Source organism: Bombyx mandarina, chromosome 22 (assembly GCF_030267445.1).
Source record: "Bombyx mandarina strain Sakado chromosome 22, ASM3026744v2".
NCBI classification, from domain to species: Eukaryota; Metazoa; Arthropoda; class Insecta; order Lepidoptera; family Bombycidae; genus Bombyx; species Bombyx mandarina.
Window position 1 is genome coordinate 13,310,279 of NC_143228.1, and position 10,131 is coordinate 13,320,409.

Genomic DNA, 10,131 nt, shown 5'->3' on the forward strand with positions numbered 1-10,131 from the left:
CTGGACCGATTTGAATGGTTTTTTTGTATGCGTTTGGGTGGCACCCTGGATGGGTTAGATTCCCAAATCAGCCCGGCAGAGGGCGCTGCTGTCGGTATCTAGGTTATTTGTCTTTCCTAGAAATTATTTATATGGCAAAACAACGTTTGTCAGGTCAGCTAGTTTTTTATATAAATACGAATACGACGAGAAGGGATTGTGAAAACCCGAAAGGACATATCGACCACGACGGCGGCTGTTTGACTAATAATCAGCAATATGTACAAAGTTCGTATGCTGTTCGCAATCAGGGTCCATCGAACTGACTCTGGTCGACATAAAGCTATTCGTAAAATGACGGAATATAATGAAAATTGGTATGTTTATAAATGTTCAATATCTAAATATAAGTAGTAGATTATGAATTGGTGGTCACTGGAAAGGTCGAGGGCAAGCGACCAAGAGGCAGGAACCCGACCCGTTGGACGGACCAGATTCGTGCAGCCCTTGATACCACAGTGCACGATGCTCTGCACTCAGCTGCTGATAGGAACAGATCGCGGTGCATTATAATAAAACAAACTGTTTCAAGACCATGGCCACGACCCTCAGTAATGAGGAAACCGACGCATGGAGGAGGAGATGTCGGTCAATGGCACAGTGAAGTGCGTGGCTCAGTCTCGAGTACCCAGATACTCAGACACTTGGTCACTCCATCTTTTTCGGCTCCGACCTCTGGATCGTCTTCCGTCCACTTTAACCGTCACTATGAGTCTCTCCAGGTTTTCAGAGGGTTTTCTTGCTATATGACCAAAGTATTGTAGCACTCTATATAGACATTTGGTGGATATAAATTGAACATAAAAAGAACAAAAATCAGCTATCTCTACAAAACAAACTATAAACAGTGTTAGCTAAATACATAAGAGATGACGTCAGAACTGTTATCTTATTTAGATTAAATTAGAAATTGGAAGTGTGCTTAAAAGTTAAATGTACTTACAATTAATACTATAAACATTTTATAAAATTATAGTTATTTGTTACTTTAATTAAACCATCCAATAAATTATTATAGATATTTTCAATTTTAAACATACAGGTACATATTATGTTCTCCTTTTTAATTATCAAATTGCACGCAAATGTATCTTTCGCTGGCTAGTCAATTTTACTGTTATGTCAATACAATACATTCTTGTTATGACTGTATTCGATCATGTCTGAATAAATTCGTTCTACACAAACAAAATAGCATTAATGAAAGATTACAGCAAATTATATATTCAGTTTTTTTTTAGCCATCGCAACGATCCAGTACCCGTTATATTACGTATCTTGTGTAGCATGTGTATGTACAGTATGTATCATAACTACCTATATTATTTACGATCATATTTGACAAGATACGTAGGGTTGACAAAGTTGAGGTTATATTCAAATTTAATGCAGATAGAGTTCATATCGATCCTTTATATTGAGCTAATGCTGTCAGGCGTTAGGACATCCTTGAATTATCATTAATTAACAATATTGAAAATATTGAAATTGCGTACTATTTTCGTCATTAGGGTGAATTATAACATACATAGCACAAGATATTTGCCAGAGACTTGAAGCTCGCTAACGAGATGTTCAAGATACGTTTGCATATATACAAGTTCCGAGTAATAAATAACATTTGGACCGTCGGTCTACTGAGCAATTTCCCCTCTCGGTAAAAAATCTTCCCTCTGTCGTTAACCCGCAAAAAGGATATTCAGTATGTTTTACTACGGGATCGTTGAAAAACAATTTTAACTGATATTCGATATTATTTGACAGCTGTCATATACGAAGCCAAGAATAATCATGATATCGGTAGTATGGTGTTATTCTAGATTAGCATTACCACATGTCTTTACGTGGATTTTCTCAGTGGAAATGAGCAGGGGCTTTTCCTGAATATAACACACTAGCGGCCCGCTACGGCTCCGCTGGGGTCTTTAACAAAAATTACAACGATATATTTTGACGTTGTATTATTTTTTAAATAAAAGAACACTTATTGCGGCATAACTACAGTAGTTAGACATATGCTGTCGCGACACTTTTTGTAATTAATAATGTGTTCTACAAAGTCGTAGTACATATCTTTATTCTATCATCAATAGTTTTCGCAGGACACGCGATGTAAAGAATATTTTAGGCAATTTTTTACACCTTGGGTTACATTATTGCAGTTTTAGTAAAGATCCCTAATTGTTTTCAAAAAAGATTATAGCATGCGACACTCGGGAATAGTGTAGCTTCCAAATAGTGAAAGAATTTTTCAAATAGGTTCAGGTTGCGTGTTGTAAACCCGCACGGATGAGTAACATCCTGTCTGTTTTCCCTGCAAAGCTGTCATAGGTTTGAGGTTCATGTTTTTTTTTCCCTATCTATTCCCTGGTAGTATAAGGGGCTATTTCAGCTACGCGCGTGCGGGTAAGTGAGCACACGAGCGCAATCTGAGAGAATTTGATAATATCAGCACTAGCAAGAGCAGTGCTTCACAGAATCTGCCGAGGGATCGGAATCGCGATCCTCTGAAAAGATCCTTTGTGTCTGAAGACGAGTAGCGGCGTTATAATGTCTGTGGTCGGTAACCACTTAACACTTAACGTCGTGAGCTCGTTCACCAAAATACGCAATAAATAAATAAATAAAACATTTTTTTGGGCCTTGTAGGCAGACGATCCTACGGCTCACCTGATGGTGAGTGGTTACCGTCGCCCATAGACTTCAGCAATGCCAGGGGCAGAGCCAAGCCGTCTACATTTATTCACTACGCCGTTTGGGTAAGGAGGAAGTGGCCGCCTTCCGCCTAGGCGTTAAGAGTTATTATTACCATTATGACATGCACGTACTCAACTGACCATTTAGGCTTAATGTGATTATGTAATAACATAATTATAATTGTAAACCAACCTTTGTCTAACATAATTGAAGATCGAGGAATTTTTTCGTGTTTGTGCTTCTGTCAAGAGTTGAAAAATGTGTTAAGAATATTTTGAAAATTCAAAAATTCACGATGCTTTTAAACATAAAATTGCAATCACTCTAAAAGCTTTAATCATCACGGTACATTGTAGGCAATTATTTAAATTACCCTTGATATGGTCTACTTTTTTATTTTATTTTATTGCTTAGGTGGGTGGACGAGCTCACGGCCCATCTCATATTAAGCTGTTACCGGAGCCCATAGACATCTACAAAATAAATGCCACCATCTACCTTGAGACATGAATTCTAAGGTCTTAGTTTTTACAGTACAACGGCTGACCCGCCCTTCAAACTGAAATGCATTACTGCTTCACTGCAGAAACAGGTAGAGTGGTGGTACTTACCCATACGGACTCACAATATGTCCTACCACCAATCATTACGAAAATTCTAATTTTGCGGGTTTGATTTTTATTACACGATGTTATTCCTTCACCATTTTGCGGTAGGCAGAAGCTTGGCTCTGCCCCTGGCATTGCTGAAGTCCATGGGCGACGGTAACCACTCACCATAAGGTGGGCCGTATGCTCGTCTGCCTACAAGGGCTATAAAAAAAATCGAAGTCATTCATAAAAATTTGTTAAGTATAATAAATAATAATAATAATAAACATTTACTAACAATCACGCCACGTTAACTGGTCCCGTGATAAGTTCGTAAAGAGCTTGTGTTACAGGTACCAGATAACGGAAATAAATGTAAGATTTTTATTATACACATACATATATTTAATATACATCCATAACCCTGGAAAAGACATTTATATTTATCATACAAATATCTCCCCTTGGCGGGATTCGAACCCGCGACCCCCTTGTGTAGTGACCATGTCACTTACCACTACACCAGACGGCCGTTAGTATGTAGTTAATAAAATAATATAGGTACTCGCTTAAGGGATTCGAACACCGGCACATTCGCATCGCCAGATACGAATGGACTGGGCGTGTTATCCCGCAGGCCACAAGGGCGGATCCAGCTTTGGCGCCAGGAGGGGGTCACATAGTCGTGGGCAAGTTAAGAACTTATAATTTAATTTTGATAACAATAGATAATAAATAAATCATGATGTTCTTCAATGAGTCCAAGTTAGTTCAAGTCATCTAAGCAATAAAAAAAAAGTCCTGGAAGTAGCTAGTAGGTCATGACCCCCATGACCCCCCCCCCATTCGCCGTTGGCAGGCCATGACTCTTCTTGTTATTTTGATCAATATTCACAATGTTATTTATATTTTCCGTTACATTATTATTAGTTCCTCGGCCTTCAACCCTGCTTCAATAAATATTGAAAGATCCCGCGCACGTCACTCCATATTTTACTCACATATATTTCGGAATCAAATGTCATTTTCGACGAGAAATATGTTAGGTATTTTCTATTTACTCTAATGTATATCATAGAAGTATTTTTTTCTAAGCAGAAAATGTTAATTGTTATGGAATTTTAAGGAACAATTTGTTACAGTTAATTACTCCTCCATGAAATAAATTCTCAAAAGTTTAAAAATTCTATAATCACCTAAATAAAAAAAAATGCAAGTATCGGATTTTCAGGAAACTTCCTGTATACGGCTGACCTTTTCAGTAACCACGAGTGACAATAGTCACTTATCATCAGAAGGTTCAACCGTGCACAACTTATTAAAATAAAAAACGTAAAAAATAAATCAAGAAATTTGAATATTTCTTATAATTATACTTACAGGTAGCCTAAACCTTGTAAAGTACAATATCGAACTTTTCGGCCATTAACATCTCGTCATAGACAAAATAATTTAAATTAAGACAAAATATTCTTCGGTGCGGTGGACCGACCAAATTAAAACTGCAATGGGAGGACCCCTAAATGAGTGCAGTAGAATGGCTTCGAGCAGGGACAGATGACGGGGCATCGTGAGACGCATCAAGTCTTCCCCTTCAACACTATATGACGATCACGACCACTCTGTCAAGAGTGACACGATTGAGAAGAAGAAGAAGAAGACAAAATAAATTGGCAATTTTCTACTTCGCGCTTAATTTACAGAAATAACATAACATCGTTTGTCATAACAAAACCAAAATTTAATCTGGTTTACATTTAATTATCAAACACACACGACAAGGCCTACAAATGACATCGAATTAAATACAAAACGTTGTTCGCACACACCCTTAATTCCGCCAATGACTCCCGAACGTTCGATAAATATTGATGGTGTGGTACTGCATAATTTAGATACCGACACAATGGCTGCGATGCTTTGTTAAGTGCTAATTAAAAGGCTTTGTAATTAGAGAGGTTGGGCAGTTAATTTCAGGATAATTATCGCTAAATGAGAATATTTTATTGATTGACCTGATGTGTTTGTGGCATTATTGTTCGTCTCTCTTACGATTAATACTAATATTGTTCGTTTGAAAATAAATTACTTATTGGAACGAAGTTCCTTATGGGACGATGCGGAGGGGTACCGTAACCGGGAAAAAACGTCCGTAACGTAAGATTTTTATTAGTAACTAGCGACCCGCCCTCGCTTCGCTTCGGAAACATTAAAACACACATGAAACCAAAGAAAAAAAAAAAAAATTAAAAAAAGGAGCCTATGTTCATCAGGGACAATGTCGGCTTCTAATGGAAAAAGAAATTTTCAAATCGGTCCAGTAGTTTCGGAGCCTATTCGAAACAAACAAACAAACAAATCTTTCCTCTTTATAATATTAGTATAGATATAGATATAGATGTACACAGTGTACGACTTAACTTTAAAATAACGTACAAATTAGTAATGCACACAGTGTACGAATTAACTTTATAATAACGTACAAAAAAATAACATATTTTTTTTATCATTCATTGACCACGATCTCAGAGCGTTCGTTTGCGCAATACACTAACTCTTATGCAAACAACCGTGAATGAAGTGTACCACAATAAGTTCGCACGTGACCGAATGACCGTGGATTGTTGCGAAACCTCCAGTTTTATTTTCTTTATACCTCGAATAGAACTTAAAATTAATATTTTTATAATAAGGAACTTCGTTCCTATCCGGTGTCCCACGACACCACAAATCTTTTGTGATACCTATTACGTTGTTTGAGAATATTTTCAGAAGACCTTAAGAATGCATGTCACGGCTCTCGGAATTCATCGAGGAAGAGAGTTCATTTTGTAGTTTGATAGAATATTTATTAAAATAGTAAATTTAATAGAATTTGTGACGCCTGTTTAGTTTTGTAGACTATTTTAGTGTAAATTGAAAAAAGTCTGAGTTGATACGAATCTTGAATATATGAACTGATTGTACTGCTTATTTAATCGATCTATGGTTTACAAATAATTTTATTTCATACTAGCTGACCCGGCAGAATTCGTAGTGCTTCAATCGATAAATTGAAGATCTAAGCTTTTGTATAAAATAAACTTAAAACAAACAAACGGAATCCGTCCGACGGGGGACACATCAAAGGAAAAACAAAATTGTTATTTTTATTCAATACCGAGCATTTTCATATTTATCTACCTTTTAAACCTTCTCTGGACTTCCACAAATAATTCAAGACCAAAATTAGCCAAATCGGTCCAGCCGTTCTTGAGTTTTAGCGAGACTAACGAACAGCAATTCATTTTTATATAACCAAAAACTTTATTTTTTCATTTCAATAATCGGTTTTTTTATTAGTGGCTTGCTTTCGTCGCATTTGAATATTATTCTTCAGAATGTACACTTTAATAATACAAGTAAATACGCAATACCAACGGAACTCCATTCTTGTAACAGTCTTGCGCGAATCATGTAAATGAAGCTTCATTTTCATGCGTAGAGAATAAATTTACAAATGAACGTACAGAAAATTATTGAATTGATTCGTTTTCGAAATTTTCATTTGGAAAATGGGCTCCGTTGTCAAACTAAGGCCGCTAACGACGAATCAAAGGAAATTGTAGAAGCCGATGAAACAAACTGTACAATTAAGTTAACGCCAAAATAATATTGGTTTAAATAGTTTAAATTGTAAAAAGTTTACATAAATGAGTGGTACACGAATAATGGTGAATCAATGAGAAATTCGTGGTGGTAGGATGTCTTGTGAGTCCGCACGGGCAGGAACCACTCCTGCCTGTTTCTGCCATGAGGCAGTAATGCGTTTCGGTTGTTGTCGTTAAGGCTGGGGGCAGCCGTTGTATTATAAAACAGAGACCGTCAAACTCATCTCAAGGCGGGTGGTGGCATTTACGTTGTAGATGTCTACGGGCTCCGGTAATCACTTAACATCAGGTGGACTGTGAGCTCGTCCACTCAACTAAGCAATAAAATAAAATAAAAAAACGTCACGGATCCGTTCTGTTGCAAGTCTATATTTTCTCAGACAGAGATGAAGAATTTTTTTTGAATTTTGACAAACTCTTTGCTGGGACCAAATGGGTAACCAAATGACTTTAAAGAGTTTAGAGATGTTTTTGTCAAGAAGAGCATCAATGGTGGGTCTGATTAATGTGAATAGTAGTACTAATTTGTTTAATAAATTTAAGCACAAATTTAAGTTTTTTTTTACGAAACAGCCGGTCAAATTTAGCAGAATTGCTTTTATGAATCAAAATGCTTGTAGATTATCCGGTCGCATTATGTATTCAGGACCAACCCCTACCGTACCCAGATATGATTTATAGGCTTAATAGTATTTCATGAAGATATCGTGTATTATATCATTTTGAACTCGAACCTTTGTTAGTGGCTAGTTTCGTTTGACTTAATTAAAAAATATTTTATCATTCAATTTATTTTGGTTACAGATATGTTAGTAAAACAAATTATGCTTTATCGTAAAAACTTTTTAACAAAATATGTGGCATAGGATATATGGCATACTCCTGGAATTGCTGACGAAACGTTCACTATCAGGTGGGTTGTAAGTTGGTTCTGGCCACAGAAGGTAATAAATAAAATAACAATTTTATTTGTGACGGTCAAAGTAGAAGGAAAGAGACCGCGCGGCCGATTACTTAGCCGTTGAGAAGCCGAGGACCGGACGAGATGGAAACAGCTCACGAGACAGGCCACGCTCAAGTTTCAGGGACACGAGCTTCAGCAATGAAGAAAGCGACGAAGAAGAAGAATTGTTCATTATTGTCTATTAACAAATAAACTTATACAATAAAGGCTTGCTTAATTCAGTCACGGGTTTTCTATCAATATCCAGTGAAGTAAAACCTATTTACATAATACGTATATCCTACTTTTGCAAAAAAAAACTTATTTTTTGAAGGTTATTCTGGTTAATTGGCATGATTCAATAAGCTTGACGTTCAAAGACATTGTACAGTACAACAAGTACAGTACAGTACAGTACAGTACAGACAAGTATGTAACAAAAGGTTTTCAATACTTATAAAGCCCATAGATAATACTTACTTCATTCATAATACTTAAGAATAATGCTCTATTGGGAAGGTAAAGTGAATTGATTTCATGAACAATATATTTCTAGTGTTGAATCAACAGAAGACGGTGATTTTATAAAAATACTTGAATGTGTTTATGATATATCTTTGAATGAATGTATAATGTAAATAATATAATTTACGATTATTAAAATACATTAGAAAAACGTTCTAAGAATATTTTAGGTCTGTTATTTTCTTAATTTAAACATAGTAATAAATATACGACAGATTATTGTTTAGGTGTTACCATAATAACAATCCGATATACATAAGTTCTGGTTACACAATAGAAATTTAATTTTATTTTATAAAGAGCTAAAACCACATTTGTATGTATCAAAGATTTCAGTCGATACTCCAATATTTATAGAATGTTACAAAAGATCCCCTAAGGCATGGTAAAAACAATTTTATTAAAAATAAAATTACTCTTTTTCGTGTCAAGAAACTCAGCGCGCTGTAGAAGGATTATGCAAAACAACTTTCCATTTATATCGATTCGTGCAAGATTTCAATTAACACGAGTGGGCAATAATAATTTCATAAATAATGAGTTCATTCCAGAGCCGGGTGGTACGGGGCAAAAAAGATCTCTGGAAACGTACTGTAGTTGAACTCAGCGGGTCAAGGTAGTATGGATAAAACCTTCTTCGGCGGTGTGCGGTGCTATAGTATAAACCATGCGCGTCTACAAAATGATATACAACCAGTAAATTTGTAACGTCATATAAAAACCGGGTTCGATTTTCATTACCCAATGTTATTCCTATAGCTGAAGTCGTTACCGAACACGTGTTAGAAACATTTACTTTAAAAAAAGTGGACCTGCTTTTTGAGAAGCGGCGTAGTCACATCACTAGATAAGGTTATGTAGCGGGTAGCCATCATACAGCGCAAGATATTTGAAAGATGCCTGAATCTCGCTTACGACATTTTCAAGACAAGCTTACATATATACAAGTCCGTAACCAGCCTTGCTGTTTTAACTCTCAGACACAGCCCACTGAGTTTCTCGCCGGATCTTCTCAGTGGGTCGCGTTTCCGATCCGGTGGTAGATTCTGCGAAGCACGACTCTTGCTAGGGTTCGTGTTAGCAACATCGTCAGGTTTGAGCCCCGTGAGCTCACCTACTAAAGTTAGGGTTACGCTGACATAGCCGCTAGGGCTATCAGCTTAGGTAGGAAAAAAAAAAAAAAAAAGCCTTGCTGTCGGACGCTTGTTGTTTTGACCCGCTAATCAACTTGGCAGTACTCGCGCATTGCTACCTAAGCTCAACTTTGTAAAGTTGTTTCTTTTTCCTGTGCTTGGCTGTTTTATGATGTCTTTCAATTTCCGTTCTAATCTTTATTTGTGAACTGGTCTAACTTGAGTGAATGTAATTTTGTAACGTAAGCTGTGTATAATTTCTACGCCTACCATATTCGCTTTAGTTACACCATAGCGTTTTACTTATTAAGTTAATGAACTTTCATATGCAAATTTTTAGAACATATTCATTTGAAAGATAGTCGATTTCACCACGATTTATTAGATAAGATGTCTCAACACAAACGTCTTATATGTAGTACCTAAGCCATCCCAGTATCTAGTGAATAGTTGTTTAACAAAAAAGTCGCATCACATTATTTAATTTCACTATGGCATTACCATTACACCTTCTCTAGTTTCGTATACTTCCTAAGCGACACATTTGGTACATA

General features: G+C 36.3%; 1 long non-coding RNA gene across 1 annotated transcript; it reads left to right on the forward strand.

Annotated features, from left to right (window-relative positions):
- Positions 1-5,377: 5,377 nt before the first annotated feature.
- LOC149500378 (uncharacterized) lies at positions 5,378-8,161 on the forward strand. The gene is made up of 2 exons (XR_016325061.1): positions 5,378-5,483; positions 7,781-8,161. It is a non-coding gene; the product is annotated as an uncharacterized LOC149500378 (long non-coding RNA).
- Positions 8,162-10,131: the final 1,970 nt, after the last annotated feature.